Source organism: Pinus tabuliformis, chromosome 8 (assembly GCF_031772625.1).
Source record: "Pinus tabuliformis cultivar Carrire ecotype Pingquan chromosome 8, CPIR1, whole genome shotgun sequence".
Classification (NCBI taxonomy): domain Eukaryota; kingdom Viridiplantae; phylum Streptophyta; class Pinopsida; order Pinales; family Pinaceae; genus Pinus; species Pinus tabuliformis.
Window position 1 is genome coordinate 959,684,821 of NC_142294.1, and position 19,067 is coordinate 959,703,887.

The 19,067-nt window shown below is 39.4% G+C and overlaps 1 pseudogene; it reads right to left on the bottom strand.

Annotated features, from left to right (window-relative positions):
• Positions 1-15,455: 15,455 nt before the first annotated feature.
• LOC149238656 (hydrophobic protein RCI2B pseudogene) lies at positions 15,456-17,663 on the bottom strand (annotated as a pseudogene).
• Between the last annotated feature and the right edge of the window lie 1,404 nt (positions 17,664-19,067).

Below are 19,067 nucleotides of genomic sequence, written 5' to 3' on the forward strand. Positions count from 1 at the left end.
GATTGGTCGTGAGCCTGGTGAACAACATTTTGTTGTAGGGCAGATTGTTGATCATGGAATTTCGTTGATTTGTCATGGATGGTTGGGACAACTTGAGGGTTTCTTTGGCTTGGATGAGATCAGGTTGATTGAGATGGATTCATGTGATGGACTTCAAATTGGTAGGCTAAAGTCTTCATTGAATGTTGTATATATGAGATTAGAGGGATTTGCATGAGTGGTATTTGATCTCGAAGGATGAGTGTTTGAAGGACTGAGCCAGTGAAGATCTTTCAGGCTTAGAGGGAGTCTAGCCTCAGAGGGAGTAGCCCTATGGAAGTTTGGGATCTTTAGGTTCAGATGTGATGAGGCACAAACACTACTGAGATTGTCGGGTTCATTCTATAAGGTGCGTTGTAGTGATGAATGCCAGATGGGCTAGTGTCGCAAAGGATGATGATGGTTGCCTCCTAGTCTTGGAAGTACCTCCCTTGTTAAGAGGAATTGTTGATTTTTGTAGCTTGGGAGGTACTCCAAGTCTTGTGGATTGAGGGTTTTGAGGAAGGAGTTCCACAAGTGGCATTCTGGGCTTGGAACCCAAGGCTAGGGTTTTGCACCCATCGTGATTTGTTCCAAAACCATGAACACATTTTGACATGTTATGGATGAGGATGAAAAATCTCATCGAGACAAATCCGACGCAATGAAGATCATCTGATTCCGAGTAGTAGAAATGGAGTTATGAATTTTTGAAGTTATGGAGTGGGTTTGCACCAAAAGTGTTAAGGTCAGCTTGAGTATTGCAGGCCTCTTGACATATGGACAATCCCTTCTTGGACGTTTTGAGAAGCCCTTCTTATGTGCATAAAAAGGAGGTGATGGAGGATCATTTGAATACATCCAAGTGAGAAACATCACAAAAAGAGCAGCTCGTTGAAGGAGAAAGATAAATTTGAATAGGTCGTAGGAAAGGAGGGTGACCTGCATTGAAGGGAAGGTTGTTTTGAGCCTCTTTTGGTGACCGAATTGTAGGGAGAGAGGGTTAAAGTATAGGGGTCAAAGTCTAGACTATTTGAGGGTTCGTTTGTGGGTACAGAACCCTTGGAGAGGCAGTCGCAACCTTGAGAAGGCTACTATTAGTAGGTCACATCCCTTACCATCCTTAAATAAAGGTGCGTAGGGAAGGTTGAGGGTTGTTCTATGCCCATAACATCAACTAAGAAGGTGATCATTCTTCTAAGGGAAGGACACAACAAATGAAGGGAAGACACAATTTTTTTAGGGTTTTTTGGATGGTGTTATAAGGGTTGTTGTAGCACGCAAGTACCCTAACCAGGAACAGTAAATGGAAACAATGGAGCAAACCTCAAACAATGACCCAAGGTATGTATTGTGATACCTTTTTGTAGGTGGTTGATCCATGTTTAAGATCAGTTTGGATGGAGTTATATTGCAGCATGTGGGGGCCATGTGTTGGGGTTGTCTTGGGTGTTAAGAAACCCAAACTAGGAGAAGATATTACAGTGGAGTAATAGGTATCCTAGCAGAGGACTATTGGAGGATTCTGTTAGCAGCCATGTGGAGGGGTTTCCTAGGTGTTGGATGCCCTAACTAGGAGAAAATGTTATAGCTGACTTGGTCACTGGTGGACTGTTGGAAGGCAGTGTGAGAGTGGGCCAAGTGTGGATAGTGATTGGGAATTTATGGTCTGCTGGAGGAAAACGTGATAGTGCCCAAGTTGGAGCCCGATGTGCATCACTTTGATTGACAAAAGTAGTTTCTAGAGTGTTAGTTATTGAGCTCAAGGGTCTGATCAACTAGGAGTAGTTTGTGCAGCGCTAGACTTATGTGTGGAGAAGGACTTCTACAACAGATGATGCGCAGTCCTCCTAGCCCGTGTTCATTGTGGGAGATGGACATCTTACAGTGATAGGTGGTAGCCCTCTGTGCCCTATGTTGGTATTCATTCAAGCAGCGGAAGAAGACCATAGTGGGTTGAAGTCCTTGAGTAGCTAAGGAGTAGCAGTGGGCAAATCAAGAGTTGTTCACAAGTGGAGTTGTGAACAACTCGACAGGAGTCTTGATGTGTTGTGCCCTTGACGTACTAAGGCACAATTAGTGAGCAGATTGGATAGCCGAGTTTCAGTGGTTAGATGGACTTAGATCATTGATAGAGGCAGTGTTGTAGATTGAGAGCTGAAGGACCGGGCAGGTACAGGGTATGACTGAGAGGAGCTGAGAGAGTCGACTACATCAGCTAGATGGACAAAGTATCTTGTATGGGAAGATTGGCTGTTGATGAACTGACACCAAGCCCTAGTTTTGTATCTTGTATCAATGGATGTATGAGGGCCATTATCCCTAGTACAAGAGCCCTAGACTGTTGTATTATATGTTGTTTAATATAACAAAGTTGGGTTGAAAATTGTAAAAAGTTGTCTATATTTTGTGCACTAGTAGATTTACTACTATTTATATTCTGTTGTGCAAAGGAGTATCGTTGTGATTCTTGGTTTGGTAAAGTCAGAGCTTCTAAGATTCTATCCTAGACCCAAGATCATGTAAAAACAACACACATCACAGTGCAGGCAGCGGAGGTCACCAAATAAGTACATTGGCTACATGGCTTTAATGAGCGAGAAGGTAGAGGTTGAGCCATCCTCATTCGAGGAAGCAATGCATCAACCAATATGGGTTGATGCAATGGTTGACGAGTATGACTCCATTATCAGAAACAATGTTTGGGAAGTGGTCCCAAGACCAGTAGACAAATCAATGGTGAGTTCTATATGGATTTACAAGGTAAAGCAAGCAACAGATGGGAGTGTGGACAAATAGAAGGCCAAATTTGTGGCCAAAGGATTCTCGCAGGTGGAGGGAATTGATTACGATGAGACCTTTTCTCCAGTAGCAAGGTACTCTTCAATTATATCTATTCTAGCACTGTTACCGTAGATGGGATGGAAGATACATCAGATGGATGTGAAGAAAACATTCCTCAACAATATGATTGAGGAATAGGTGTATATTGAGCAGCTAGAAGGATTTGATACCTTTAATAGAGAGTCGCATGTGTGCAGAATCAAGTGAGCCTTTTATGGACTAAAACAAGCACCATGTGCTTGGTACACCATGATTGATAGTTATTTCACTAGGTTGGGCTTCACCAAAAGTGAAGCAGATGTGAACCTTTACCATATTGTGGTTGAAGGTAAATTGTTGATTATAGTATTATATGTCGATGATTTGATTCTAATAGGTGATGAGAAAATGATAAAATCTTGCAAAGAGGATCTTGCAAGAGAATTTGAGATGAAGGACCTGGTGCTCATGCATTAATTTCTTAGTATGGAAGTATGGCAAGGAGATGAGGAACTGTTTGTCTCTAAGAGAAAGTATGCCAATGAGATACTGAAGAATTTCCACATGGAGAGAACTAAACATATTTGGTAAATTAATTGTTCTTAATTTCCTTCATTAATTGTCAACCAAGATTCGTGTACTTGTGAAATGTATGTGCACTATATATGCTATGATTCTTCTTGTGAACTAATTGATTCTAGAAATGAAAACTAGTTCTAAGCATGAACACAAATCAAAGAGTAACTACGCACATGTTCTTTCAATCTAAAATTATATTAAATCCTAATTAATTGAATTGAAAACCACTTCTTTACAGAAATTGAAAATCTATATTAAGTTGCAGAATTCAAAGCTTTCCTCTAATTGTATGAAAGTGAAATGATAAAAATCCAAATTTCAAGAAAGAAACAATCTAATTCTATTTTGCAGAATTCAAAACATTTTACACTATATTGCAGAAGGAAACTCTTATACTAAATTTCAGCAAATAAATTTTAGATTATTTGCATGAAAGAGAAATTGCCATAAAGTATCTACTTGCAGAAAATGAAATGAAAATATTTACAACTTGAGAATGATTACTTGTGTGTGTATTTATCCTCTAAAGAGTGTTTCATCAACAATTAAAAAATCAATTTAAGCTATGAAATGATTAAGTGTTGGAAAGAATATGCATTCAACAATTGAAATCTTTTTAATGCTTTTTGTTGGCTTAGGGGGTCCTGACCCAGGTTTAGAGTTAGTTGCGCCAAAAAAATCCCTACGCTACTGGCCCTTTCGGCATCATTCCACAGTGCGCAGACTGAAGTCTCACTCGAAGTAGTATGGGGGGATGTTGGAACCAAGTTTCCACACCTAGAGATTAGTGTGATGTCCTTCTTCAACTTAGATTTGCCTTCACACATATCTCTAATCCCTTACGGCTTATCGCTGTAACTTTTCTAATTGGCCTCTAGACCTCTGCGAAGGTCTATGACTGGCTTTTTTGGACCCTGAACATGAGAATTAGCTACTTACAAGCACCATATATTACTCTTAGACCAATATTTACTCAATTTTACCTAAGTGTTTGATAACTTTAACAGAAAGTGTTATAATCTTCACGTAATCACTTAACATTAATTGCATTCACATAATAAGATGGATCAAGTAAATTTGCACATCAATACATCATTATTTTATAAAGACATCATTCCATCACAACATATATCACAATCATACATAATAGAATTAAAGAGATAAACACAGGAATTCCTGCAACAATCTTCTTTATTGATCTTCAATATAGGTTTATAGACTCAATACTTCCCTGTGCACTCAGCTGCAGGGATCCACGCACTCAGCTGCAGACACTACTCTAGGCCTTTGTGCACTCAGGTGCAGATCCTATTTCCCCTCTAAAACTTACTTCTCTACGCCAGACTTCTTCGCTTGTGCCCATAGACAAACTTACATTACTTGCCTTAGACTCTCTAAGACACGCCTATTTGTACAATCCCATTGTTCACGGACCATGTGTAGGTCTCAAAAACATACTCAACTCTACATGAACGAGGGTAAAAACCCTTTTTGACTCTTAACTAGCTGCGCGCTCTACAACCACAATTTGTGAAGACTTTTCATCAAAACTTGGGCTTTTTCCCCAAAACTTGGGATTTTGCTCCAAAACTGACCCAGGGGACCCCATCCAATGGGCCCCCAACACAAAGGGTGTGACTCGCCCTCGAGTCACTTAGCTGGCATGATCCAGGTGGATGTTGGTGGCCACCCACCAACCCATTTGGACCCTCACAACTGTCTCTTTCAGTCTTTTCAGTTTCCTAAATTGTAGCACAGTTTACTATTTTTAGCAGTTTTTCGGGTCCCGAACTTCCGGAGCCGTTTTGAGGCCCTAAACGACGTTTTTTTGGAATTCTAGGGCGACCGAGCCCTATGTTGCCTCCCAAAGTGGTAGTACTCGGATAGATCTTTCTAACGAGCTATCGTACGCGTCAAACGGAGATCGTATGCCAAAGTTACGACCCCGGGAAATTGATGTACCAATTTACCCAAACGGGGCCCACAATTTGGCGTTTCATCTTCTAGGGTTAGGTTTCGGTATGTGAAGGGTTTTCCATTGTTTCTCAACAATAAATAGGCCTTCGAGCCTCATTATAATACAGTTCGGAACAGTTCAGAGGCATGTAGCCGCCACATCTCTTCTCAGAGATAAGCTACCATCGCCCTAGCTAGTTTCTCTCGATTTCTGTTTGTAAGCATATTTCAGTATTTTACAGTAATGAAATGAAGTATTATTCCCGCTGCATCTCTGTTTTTATGGTTATCGCACCTCTGTATTCATGGTTATCTCTGTAATCTATTGCGTTCCTATCTAAATCCGGATCAGTGGTATCAGAGCGGTCTGCTTTTTCTCTGTTTTTCTTTGCATGTCCCCAACGAGGTCGGGATATAAGGAGTTAGGGCTTGAACTGGTCGAACCTTTGCAAGACCAGCCTCGCAAATCCCGACGGCCTCCCATGGCGGATGAGAAGAAAGACGAGGGGGCAGGAGATCCTATCAAAATCTTGCTCGAAGAAGCGCTCGAGCGGCAAAGGAACGCGATGATGGATAGCTTTGCGCAGATTCTTCAGCGACTACCCAGAGGCGACGCATCGGCTTCCAACAGCGACTCTGGAAATGCCACACCCTTCAAGGTACAAGTTAATTTTGAAATCCCCATCTTCGAGGGTCAAATAGACGCAGATGCCGTAGATAAATGGTTAAATCTACTAGATGGGTATTTTTCTGTTCATGAATTTTCAAGTCGGGAAAAGATTGTTTTCGCTCTTCTCAAAGCAGCCCCCCACGTCAAGGACTGGTGGGAAACCTACTGCGAGCAGAAGGATGAAAGTACAGGCTCACTATTTTCAGCCGCACCCACTTGGAATGACTTTCGGGATGCCATCAAGGAGCAATACTACCCTGTCGGAACCTATGAGGACAAATACATCAAATGGACCACACTGCGGCAGGGACGAGACCAAGATGTGCTGGAGTTCACAAACATTTTTCATACCCTTCGCACACAGTTGGGTATCAAAGATTCTGAGCTGCATTTGGTACTCAAATACCGTGGCTGCCTACATAGATACATCCAGGAAGAGATGGTGTTCTTGAACATCTCCTCACTCGGCACAGCATACCGATACGCTGTCAAAATCGAGCAAAAGTTCAAACAGAAGAAGCGAGACTTTGGATCTGCAAATCCGAAGCCCAAAGGACAAAGCCAAGGCGGGGTGACCCAAGACAACCCGTTGAAGCCGCAAGAAAAGAACAACACCACGAAGCCGAAGGAGGACACAGGAAAGTGGTGTGAGTTCCACAAGAGTCCCACTCATAACACAAGTGAGTGTCGGACCAAGCAGTCGCTGGTGGCCGAGTTGAAGGCTTCCGAATCAGATGCATGTTCCGACCCTGAGCCAGAACTCGACAAGGGGAATGGCAAAGGGAAGCAGATCATTGATGCGGATCCCAGCACCACTGTTGCCACTGCCAAGATCCAGAAAGATGAGCCCGAAAATCCAGAAGAAGGGGAGCGTCTTTTCCACTCACAGATGTGGGTGAAGGGTTCGCCGCTACAATTCATTGTCGACAGTGGCAGCCAAAAGAACCTCGTTTCAGCAGAGGTCGTGAAGCGGTTGGGCCTACCGACTACACCACACCCACAGCCGTACAGTATCGGGTGGCTTCACGAAGGACGAGATATCAAGGTTCGCCAGCAATGCCGCCTTCCCTACAGCATCAAGCCCTTCACAGACGAGGTATTGTGTGATGTTACACCTCTGGATGTTTGTGATGTATTATTAGGCCAGCCATACTTGTGGAGGCGACATGCTGTGTATGAGTCCAGGCCTCGTGCTGTCATTATTTCTTTGAACAATTCATTATACAGGATACCGGAGGTAGCCCCACCTACCGCCACATCTTTGATTACTACCAAGAAAGGCAACAAGCTCATATCACAAACCAGGAAATTCATTTGTCTGGTTCACTCCCAAAGTAAGGGGAAGATCGTTGCTACATCCATGACCCCTGCAAAGGGTTCCTCCATGCAGCAGCAGCAGCAAAGGGATACGGTCATGACAAAACACAGGAACAACTTCTCCTCAACCACATGGGTACCACACAAGTTTCAGGTGGGCAACAAAGTCTGGTTGCATCGACAGAAAGAACGCCTTACCAGAACCCATCAGAAGCTCAGATCACTCCGACATGGTCCTTACAGCAGTACCAAGGCTATGGGGAACAATGCTTTGGAGCACATCATTCCTCCATTCCTTCGCCTACACCAAATGTTCAATGTGGACCGTCGTCAACCATGCTTCCCACCATCACTAGACACATCAGAGATTGCAGGGCAAGTTTAGCAGATGGAGGAACTCAACGCAATGGGGACCATTGCTTCCTAAGGGGGGAGGAATGATCCAGGTGGATGTTGGTGGCCACCCACCAACCCATTTGGACCCTCACAACTGTCTCTTTCAGTCTTTTCAGTTTCCTAAATTGTAGCACAGTTTACTATTTTTAGCAGTTTTTCGGGTCCCGAACTTCCGGAGCCGTTTTGAGGCCCTAAACGACGTTTTTTTGGAATTCTGGGGCGACCGAGCTCTATGTTGCCTCCCAAAGTGGTAGTACTCGGATAGATCTTTCTAACGAGCTATCGTACGCGTCAAACGGAGATCGTATGCCAAAGTTACGACCCCGGGAAATTGATGTACCAATTTACCCAAACGGGGCCCACAATTTGGCGTTTCATCTTCTAGGGTTAGGTTTCGGTATGTGAAGGGTTTTCCATTGTTTCTCAACAATAAATAGGCCTTCAAGCCTCATTGTAATACAGTTCGGAACAGTTCAGAGGCATGTAGCCGCCACATCTCTTCTCAGAGATAAGCTACCATCGCCCTAGCTAGTTTCTCTCGATTTCTGTTTGTAAGCATATTTCAGTATTTTACAGTAATGAAATGAAGTATTATTCCCGCTGCATCTCTGTTTTTATGGTTATCGCACCTCTGTATTCATGGTTATCTCTGTAATCTATTGCGTTCCTATCTAAATCCGGATCATGGCATGATGACCTTGCTTTCTTAGATCTACGCAAATACTTATCTCTCCCTTCTGCTTCTTTTCCTGAACTACCATAGGGCTCACCCAATCAAATTCCTCCACTGGTTCAATAATACCTGCCTCAAGCATATTGTACAATTCCAAGCGAACCTTTTCCTTGTATTTGGGATTAAGCAAATATGGCCTCTATTTAACAGGCTTCCCATCCGGTTTCAAAGTTATTTTCATCACTCCCAAATCGCCTATGATGCCTTTCAAGTCCGAAAATTTTGTACGAAAAAGATATTGGTACTCGCGGAATAACTCAACAACTTTATCCACTGTGGCATCATCCCAATAATCTTCGATCTTCACGAACTTAGGCTCCACTTTAGTACCAATGTTCATCTGCCTAGTTTTCAGCGGCGCAGTGATATCCGGGTTCTCTATTTGTGGACCTTCGATCTCATGGCGACCTTCTGTTTCTAGGATATTGATATTTCGTGGATCCTCATCCTCCCCTTCAGTAGTCATGTTATAGAATTTAGTGCATGGCACAGTTGGGTGCTCCAATCTGGTTGAACTAATTCCAAAGGATCCTACAGAATTCGGAATATCATTGCCTTAACCTCCTGCAGCGCCTCATCAATGCTTTCAAACCCATCTTCAAAGCTGAAGGTCATCAATAATCATTCTCTTAAGATATCACACTCCACAGTGTCGTGGCGGAGCTCCGTTTCCAAATACCAATTCATAGGGATTATATCCAGAGTGTGATAGAATAAATGCACCCATTCTGGCTACGGCTCCGTTCCATACACTTTAGTCCATTTTTCCAAATGATCGCACAGATCATTCCTCCCATCATATTTCTCAGTTAACCATACTTTAGGATGACCAAATCACATCCTCATCATCCTCCTATAATCGCGCCACTCATCAAAGCTGTATTTGTGCGTACCCCACCACCGAGCGGGCGTAGTGCGTAGTGCCAAATCCAGCGCCTGAAAGCGGTGATCCTCTGGAACTTCTCTTTCAAAAGCATCCAAAAACTTATCTATGTCAGTTAAACCATTGTAATAAGGTAAATTTCTTACCTCTGATGACACACAACACAACGATTTGGTCATCATGTTGCAGTGCTGTGTGGATACTTCGTGCAACCTATTTTGCTAATGTTCCAATTCTTCATCTGAATCCGAGGTACAGGAATTTTCACGGTCCCATGCAATCCATGCATCAGCCATTGGGTTAACCCAATCTTGGTATTGCGCCGTAATTTTGTAGATTTGATCCAAATACTCATCACTTTTCTCATAGTCGTGGACTTGTTCGGTATAGCGCGGTCCTTCTGTAGGGTCCAATGGTACTACAACGCGGAGCAATTTTCTTTCAAATGACATCGTCCACTTCTTCAAGTTGATGACCCCATTCATATCAATAGCCCAATCTATTCCAAGGAGCACAGGGTATGGATTGATGTCATCAACAATTTCTATCACTTCAAAATTAGCAAGCGTGCTCGCACCTTCTATATTTAAGGTAACTCCCTGTTATCGTCCTATAGGGATAATATTCTGTTGGTTCACCATCCTTAATTGAATTGGAGAACACTGCAGCGCATGTCTCCCCATTCTTTCCTAGGTATTCTTAGGCAATACATTCGCGTCAGACCCCAAATCCAAAATAACTTGGTCCATCTCATAGTCTCCTATTTGTGCGGTAAGCCTCATCTCGTGCCCTGTTCTCGCCTTATGCTTACCAATATTTCTGACTATGTGGGGTCCATCAGGAGCATTATCCTTACTAACACACTTTTTTATCAACTCATGTAGTCCTTTCACAACCTTGCTATCGCGCAGTAGTTTCATACAAGTCTCCAAGAAGGTGGTAAGCACAGAGGGGTCAACCTCTGTAGGTGTGCTGGTGTCTGGTAGTTTGTTCTGACTCCTTGAGGTAGAGGATTCAACGAATATTTTCTTCACTTCCATGAATGTTTCCTTCACATGCTCCAGATCGAAACCAATCCCCTTTTCTGGGGCCTTGCAGACCCATCCACCTTCTTCAGGCTATTTTCCCTTATCGTCACTAGTCGTGATCCCGCTTCGCAGCATGATGTTCACATTCAGGTCCTCTTCACGGGACTCGACCCTCATCATCTGTAAATTTTGGGTAGGACACTAAGGCTGTGCCTTCTTCTCCTGCATCTTGGCCATCAGCACATGACATTCTTCGATTGTGAGGTCAAACTGAGTGCAGTATTGACATGACGGGTGCGTCTGATCCGTACACTCTTGCGCATAGTGTCTTGGTGTTCCGCAATTGTAGAAAATGACCTACCCACGACCCCTACCAGGTCCTCTTCCTCCTTAGCCTCGTCTGTGTCCCTGATATCCTTTGCGCACTCCCCCAACACGTTGATACGGAGGCCAAGTTTCCGCTAGCATTCGATACGTAGGCTTCCTCTCCATCATTAATTCATAGCTCGATAGTGGTGCTCATCGTGGCCCACCGATTTGCAGAAATCGTAGAACAATTGTTGTGGTGTCTGTACAAAATTTTGCAGCAAATGACAATTATCTGTGACATGTTTTCTGACCACTTGACAAATAGTGCACCATAGCATGGGCCCCATACTTGGTCCTACTAGAGCTTCCTGCCTCAGGGGCATCGACCCCCCCGTAATATAGTTCGCGAAGACAGGGAAATGAACATTATCATGCCCCTAGCTCTTACACTTGAGGCACCAGACTTCTTCACGCACCTCTATCCTGGCCTCTTTTTCTTTTTTCAAGCTCTGCAATTCCAAACAGAGGTTTTGCAACTGTGAGTGAATTTGTTGGACTCCCAAAGACGCGTCCTAAATAGGTATCTCATGCAATCTCATCACAATTTCCAGAGCGTCCACCTTAGTTCCTATATTTTGTTGCGATAAAGAAATCCTTAGGTGGGGCAGGAGTGCGACTATAAACCAATCACGGTGTTGAATATCTGTGAGATTCATATTAGCTTCGCAGATCTCGCACTTCAGTCTTTGATCTAGCTCCCATGGCGTTTCACCGGGCCTCATCATGATTTCCTTAAATCCAATCACCGATTGCGAGGTAGAATTAGGCTTACCGAATTCTTTATTTAAAGCAGTCTGAGTATCTACTAGTGACGCCAACAGATTATCAGTGCAATACTTAACGTACCATGTTAGCGCGCGATCCTGCTGAGTGGTAACCAACTACACCTTCTTTATATTATCATCTATAATTTGTTGTGTTGTCTTGACAACATTTGTGACAAACCAACACTGATCTGGAGCCTCACTTCCTAAGCCCTTGAAAACTACCAACTTCATTGTATTCGACATGTTGACCGACGGTGTTGGTGGCGACAGTGTGGGCAAAGGTGTATGTTGTGGAGGTGAAGGTGGAGGTGGTGTGGACGGATGAGATATGTTGGGGCAAAGTGATTTCCTATCATTTAATTTGTCAACCCGGGGGTTTTGTAAACTTGTGAAGCATGTGTGCACTGTATGTGCTAGAAATTGTCTTTCAATTTAGATCAATCTAATTAAAAAATAACGAAAACCAATTCATCTAATCTATGAAATCAAATAATGAAAATGAAATTCAACTAACCTGTGAAATAAAAAAAACAACTAATGTATATTTAACTACTCCAACTTTCAATTATGAAATGTTACCTTCTTGAGATGATGTGTAAGTAACTATTTATACTTTAACTTCTAATGTCCTAGAAAAGAAAGTAAAGTGTGCAGAAAATAACTCAGTAATTGCATGTATTAAATATTCAATCATTCAATCTTGAAATATGATTAAATCAATTTCTTAAAATGATCTTTAGGAATATCAGTTAATGCAATTAAATGAGGATCTTAAAAGCAAATATAAAAGCATGAAAAATTAAAGCTCAATGATTGCGTTGAACATTCAATCACCCAATTTGAAGTCACTTTCTTGGCTGATCCTTTATTCAATTATACAATGAATTGATGGTTTGATCTAAGAAAGTAAATAACAGAACATGAAAGGAAACTAAATAACTATGAGCCCTTGCCTCAAACTTAATCCAATTAGAAAATACATAAATCTTCCTTGTTGAAATGTTTTTATAGAAGCAAAGATTACACAAACATTCTAAAACTAATACTAAGAAAGCAAATGAACTTTAATATATAAAGCAATTAAATCTCACAATCATTAGATGGCCATTCCAATGGTGTATGAGGATGACAAGTGAAGAAGCTCCATATGCAAGCAAAACTAAATCTTCAAATCTCCAAGTATAAGCTCCAAATTTTGTATTAAAAACATGAGTATTCCTCCAACTTTACACATGCCTTTCAAAGGAATTGGCTCTCCTATTTATACAAAAACATAAGAAGCTACCCTATTTAACGAGGATCCAATAAAATCTCATATAGTTACAACCAAATAGCTCATAATGAGACACATATCCCCTAAGTGTCTCATAGAGTTCTAATCCAAATAAGAAATGATGAGACAACTCATAGAGTTACAATCCAAATAGGACACATATCCTTGTTTGACCTTTATCCAAATCTCCTTTGAAGGGAATTCGAATTTGAGAATTGGAGGCCACATAAGGGTGCCTTGGAAGCTTCCAAATAACCTACACATGTCATGAAACTCAAGCCACATATATAGATACATGAAACCATGTTAATTTCCTAGTTTTTAATCATAAATTCACTTTAAAGACATAAAATAAATAACTTTGGTAAATAAGGATCCTAACCCATATATTTATGAAAATGGTGGCTAATGAAAGATTATATGGTTATGGAGTTGCGACATGTGAGTGAAATGGTGGCGATAAAGGTGAAAGTGGATGTCATTTTAAAGACATTTTGGAGGCCCAACATACCCCCCAACTAGAATAATTGCATGTCCTGATGCAAATATTGCATTAATTCCTTTGATTTGCTCGCAACGTCTTTGCTTTTGAATGAACTTGGCTTATATTATATGTGCTTAAACTTTGCATTTGCCAATTTTATTTATTTTTTCAAAGTATTCCTTGTCATATATTGAATTGCAACATGTTTGGAAGAATGCATCTTTAAAATCAGCCATATAGTGTGCTCATAATTTAGGCATTATTTGCAAATCATATAACTTTTTGAACGATAATGCAATCATAATTGATTAGGAAAAGTATGTTAGGATGAAATGAAAATGTGTGATGGTGTATGATATATGAATATAAATATGGAATGATGTCCCTTCCCCCCAGCTAAAGATATGACAATGTGAAAGAGGAAGTGAGGGATTTCCCAAAGTTATAATTGTAGTATTTTAAGGAATTGCATGACTAAAAATTAGAAAACCACATACCTTCACTTACCTTCAATGTGGATGAGTTATGGAAATTGAAGAGTGTGGCTGCTTCTGGTTCATGGAATGAAATGTAGAATTCATCTGCTTCTTGGTTGCATAAATGGTGGATGAGGTTGTGAAGTGGATTCTTTATTTCTGCTGCTAAATCTGTTGTATCTGCTGCAAAATGCTAAAATCATATAGTCTTCAATCGCTATAAAACTGATGGTACAACTCTAGTCATGCGAATAATGTGTCGGTGTTGAGCATGAAGAGAGATCATTGGATTACCAACCATTGATGAATGTCCTTAACCAATGTGAGGCAAACTCGCCATTAATGTCAACGAGTTCCAAGGTACCTAAGTAAATCTTATGAAGGGCGAATAAATGAACCGTTGTTGAGCCACTTGCAAGATCCAACGATTAGGAGACATTGATGTATTCCCATGATTGTTGGCGAGAGAGCCTGTCATTAAGGCATACAAGCCTCAAGGTACTAATGAGGACTCTAGCTTTAGACCTAGATAATGTGTCGATGTCGATAGGCCAAGGCTTGTTAGAAGGAAGGCCTTAAGGAATCCTCCATCATCTAACGCAAGCATGAAACAATGATTTTGAAGGACTATGAATGGAAAATTTTGTAGTGGATCAAGGTTTATTGAAAAGAAAGGAAAATGACAAGTGAATGGAAAGTAAAAGGACAAATTAGCATGTAGGCAAGCTAAATGTCTTTATGAAAATGGGTTATGAGTTAGTGAAAGCAAGGCAGGAAAATATATTTTCTATGAATAAAAATGAGCAGTGAAGGAAAATGAGATGAGAAATTTATTGACTGACTAAGTGAAATGCAATGCGACTGCAAAGGAAATGAGATGAAGGTTTATTGACTGAAGGAGTATGGATGCAATGGAAACTGGGATCTAAAAGGTTTGCAACTGCTGAATGTGATATGCATTAGCATGTGCTCATGCATTGATGTTTCATCTTTGTTGTTGCTTTGATCATTTTCTTGTGAAATAAATGTGGTCTTTAAGAGACACTATTTGCTTATGGTCATCTGTTCTTCCTCTTGGAACCTGCAAAAAACTAGTACTTCTTCTCCAATGGATTGTAAGGTTATCAAAATAGAGAGGTGATCAATTTCTCTGTTAATGACATTTACATAAAAAAATAAGAGTCGGTACTCTTAAACAAGTTCATGAAAGAAAACCAAGAGAGTTTATACCTGTGTCAAAAGTAGTGCCTCAAGTTACTTGTTGTTTCTTTTCAGCAATTTCTTTATTCTTTACTATTTCAAAATCTGATAATAGCTTCCTCATTTTGTAGATCTCGTCGAGATCTTTCCAACGATGCTTTAATCATCGAATTCTGATGTCGTATGGGAAAGTTAGAATGTTTTGAAATTTTTATGAAACAATGAAAATTGTCATGTAAAATGTGGCATGGGAACATGATGCTACAGTGAAAGATGATGTAATCAGATGAAATGGCAGGTTGATCATGAATTTCTGGTTAAAATGCATTGTTTGACAAATAAATCCTTGAGTTAAATGCATAGCTGCAGAATTGTTGATTCGCTGTAGAATCGCTGTTTAGCTACAGAATGTGCACAGTTTCTGTAGCTAAAATCCTGAACAAACAACCCAAGTCAGTGAATAACCAAAAATGAATTCAAAGAGCAAGAAACAATGTTGTGGTTTATTGGAGTCAAAATCCAGTGATAATTGCAGTGCCTCTTTCAGAAAAAATAGCAATTTTATTTATTTATTTTTTTTTAAAAACAAAAACATATGAAGCTGTATATATTTTGAGACTTGAGCATCAATTTCAATTGCATATTTGTAACTACATCAAAATTCTGACAAAATAAAATTCATGATTTTTGTATGAATATTAAAATGAAGGCAATGAACAAATTGCATCGAGTAGTGGGTGATCTACTTGAAACAGTAGCAACATAAGTGAATAAAGAAATTCAATTCTGTTTACTTATGAGATTTACAAGACACCGAGCTCCAAACAAATATTGGCCATTTTCACTTTGTTAGAACATAGATGGCATATATAATTCCTGGTAACCACCCAAAAAGTGTCAGCGACACACATATCCAGAATTCAACTTGGCACTCATATTTGAGAAAGACTCCCAAAGGAGGCAGAAGTATGGCCAACAAGATATCTATGAAGGTTGCACTGCCCATGATGAAATAAACTGGTACTCTGAATCTAAGATGATACACCAAAATAAACCACATATCCACTCCCAGTCTAAAAAAGTCTTATGCTCTTCTTTTCTTTAGTTCCACAGCGTTATCAAAGATCCAGATCGAATCCAGACTATTCAACCATCATCAAGTAGCCTCTTCAGCGCAATCTCAAGGAAAATCCCCAAACCTCCTTTGTCGCTCATTTTTACACGTTTTTTTTATGTGGTAGAAAATCCATGGATTTCAATGACAGAAATCACAATATTGATTTATTCAAACAACTGTAGCATCCAAAATCGGATTTGCATGGTCGAAACTTCTATCTGTGCATTAAATTCTAAATCCGTTTTTTTCTCACGCAATCAGTGAAACAGTGTCCCAAAGAATCTCATATTTCCATCAAACGGTTGTGGAATTGAGGAAACCATTTCTGGGTTATTTAATTCTACCTATACTAAGAAAAACCCATGTCTCGGTTTTCCTAAATTCATTTTCATTTGGCTGGAAATTGTGTTTAAAAATTGAAGTTTTTCAGTTGTTACACATTTCTGGGAAATGCTCAGGTAATCACTGGTCTTGACATTAAATAATGGTTGTTGCTTCTCCTGCAAATCTCACGCTGCTTTGAAGCACAAAGCTCTGCTGCCTTTGTTCTAAAGTAATACATTTAGGAGTTGGAATACCTTAGGTTGAAATTTCAAGCTTCAACAGATGCGAGCATCAATTCATTTAGTAGAATCTTGATTTTCACATTTTTTTTTTTGATAGAGATAGATAAAAAGAGCAAGGTACTAGAAGAACATGAGAAGCCGGCTTATGAAAACGATTTGCTGCGTTGAATGAAGATCTTAAAACAAGGGAGAATTTTCAGTGTTCAACAATTCAAAAGACATGGAAAAAGAAGGTATTCGTGGGCGTACATCATAGCATTTGAGATCTTCGCATATCACATTTCAAGGATGAAAAACCTGGGCCTGTTGATCCTACCTAGAAAACTCTTACCAACTATTTATCCTCACGAAATATTACTCAACAGATTGGAAGCTTTGATTTTTATTTATGAAATTGTGAGTTTTTATAGAAATGATTAATGGTTCTCAATTTCAGGCAACTAAGGCTTTAAAGTGAATGTACTGGAACCTAAAAACAGGGCTGTCAACAAGCAAGTATCAAACCAAGATCTGGACGAAAGGGTAGACAAATAGTCCTATTGTTTCCGGGTTTCATATGTTTGACTCCACCTTTGACTGTGGTCTTGAGCTAGCTTTTTTATCGATCTGTGCTGGGTGACTAGGATAGAATCCATGTCGAGATGATTCCAGAGATGCCCATGTGGCCGATTTCTTCATTTGACATCTGTATCCTGCTAAACCATGGAAGTAGCTACGGAACACATAGTTAGCTGTAGAACAGGCTGCATTCCGTAGCTAATTTGCAAAAACTTATTCAAATAGCAAAAAAATAAACAAGACATAGTGTTTTGAAGGTCACTACAAACCATAACCAGTCAATCTGGCCAGCTGAACCTACCAAAGCAGTTGGATCAGAACAGAACCACCCTACCAATCTAATTTGACTCCTCTTTGGTGTGAATGACCAGACCAACTGGCTCGTATGATATAGTGCAGAACACATGCAAAGAATATTAGAATTTAGAACTGGTTTTGAGCTATGTTGCACAAACCACAACCTCTATGATTTTATTTTATTTTATTTTTTATTATGATGGATTTTTGAATTTTGGATTCCAAGCTAACAATTTTTTCCTTTGTAGGTCGCATTAGAGCCAGTTATCAATTGATCATTTTTATTTAAAATTCTACATTTCCCTTATTCAAAAACATGAAATTTTTTTTTTTATTTTTATTTTTATTGAAAATCTAACTTGATTATATATATATATATATATATATATATATATATATTAGATCGAAACATGATTTTTTTTTAATTGAAAATATTTTTGTGAGGTTAATGAAGAAATGCAAGAAAATAAATAAAATTCTAGAAGATTTTAAAGTCTAAAAACTTAAAAAAATGCAATCAAGAACTCTAAAAAAAATTGCAATCAAGCTTGATTTTATTTCCTAGTTTATTCTACTTGAAAGATTTTTTTTTTTAATTTTTAAGTATATGAATGTTTCCAATGGAGCCATTTACGGATTAAACTTTCTAAAATGTTCATATCCAAATTTGCAAAATGTACCTGATTGTGTATGAGGACATGAAAAATCATTTTAACCTTTAGATTTGCCGCAAGGATCTCTTGAAGAATTGATGAATATTGTGGCGTAACTGTTTCTTGATACCATTCCTCAATGTAGTCTTTGCACTACATTCTAGATCCTTTGTCCATAAATGGTTAGTAAAAACAAAAACAAATAAAATGCACTCTGAACTGAAAGTTAGTTCCTATGCACACTTCCCCGCAACGTCGCCAAAATGTTGGGGCAAAGTGATTGCCTATCATTTAATTTGTCAACCGGGGGTTTTGTAAACTTGTGAAGCATGCGTGCACTGTATGTGCTAGAAATTGTCTTTCAGTTTAGATCAATCTAACTACAAAATAACGAAAACCAATTCATCTAATTTATGAAATCAAATAATGAAAATGAAATTCAACTAACCTGTGAAATAAAAAAAACAACTAATGTATATTTAGTTACTCCAGCATTCAATTATGAAGTGTTGCCTTCTTCATATGATGTGTAAGTAACTATTTATACTTTAACTTCTAATGTCCTAGAAAAGCAAGTAAAATGTGTAGAAAATAACTCAGTAATTGCATGTATTAAATATTTAATCATTCAATCTTGAAATATGATTAAATCAATTTCTTAAAATAATCTTTAGGAATATCAGTTAATGCAATTAAATGAGGATCTTAAAAGCAAATATAAAAGCATGAAAAAGTAAAGCTCAATGATTGCGTTGAACATTCAATCACCCAATTTGAAGTCACCTTCTTGGCCTGATCTTTTATTCAATTATACAATGAATTGATGGCTTGATCTAAGAAAGTAAATAATAGAACATGAAAGGAAACTAAATAACTATAAGCCCTTGCCTCAAACTTAATCCGA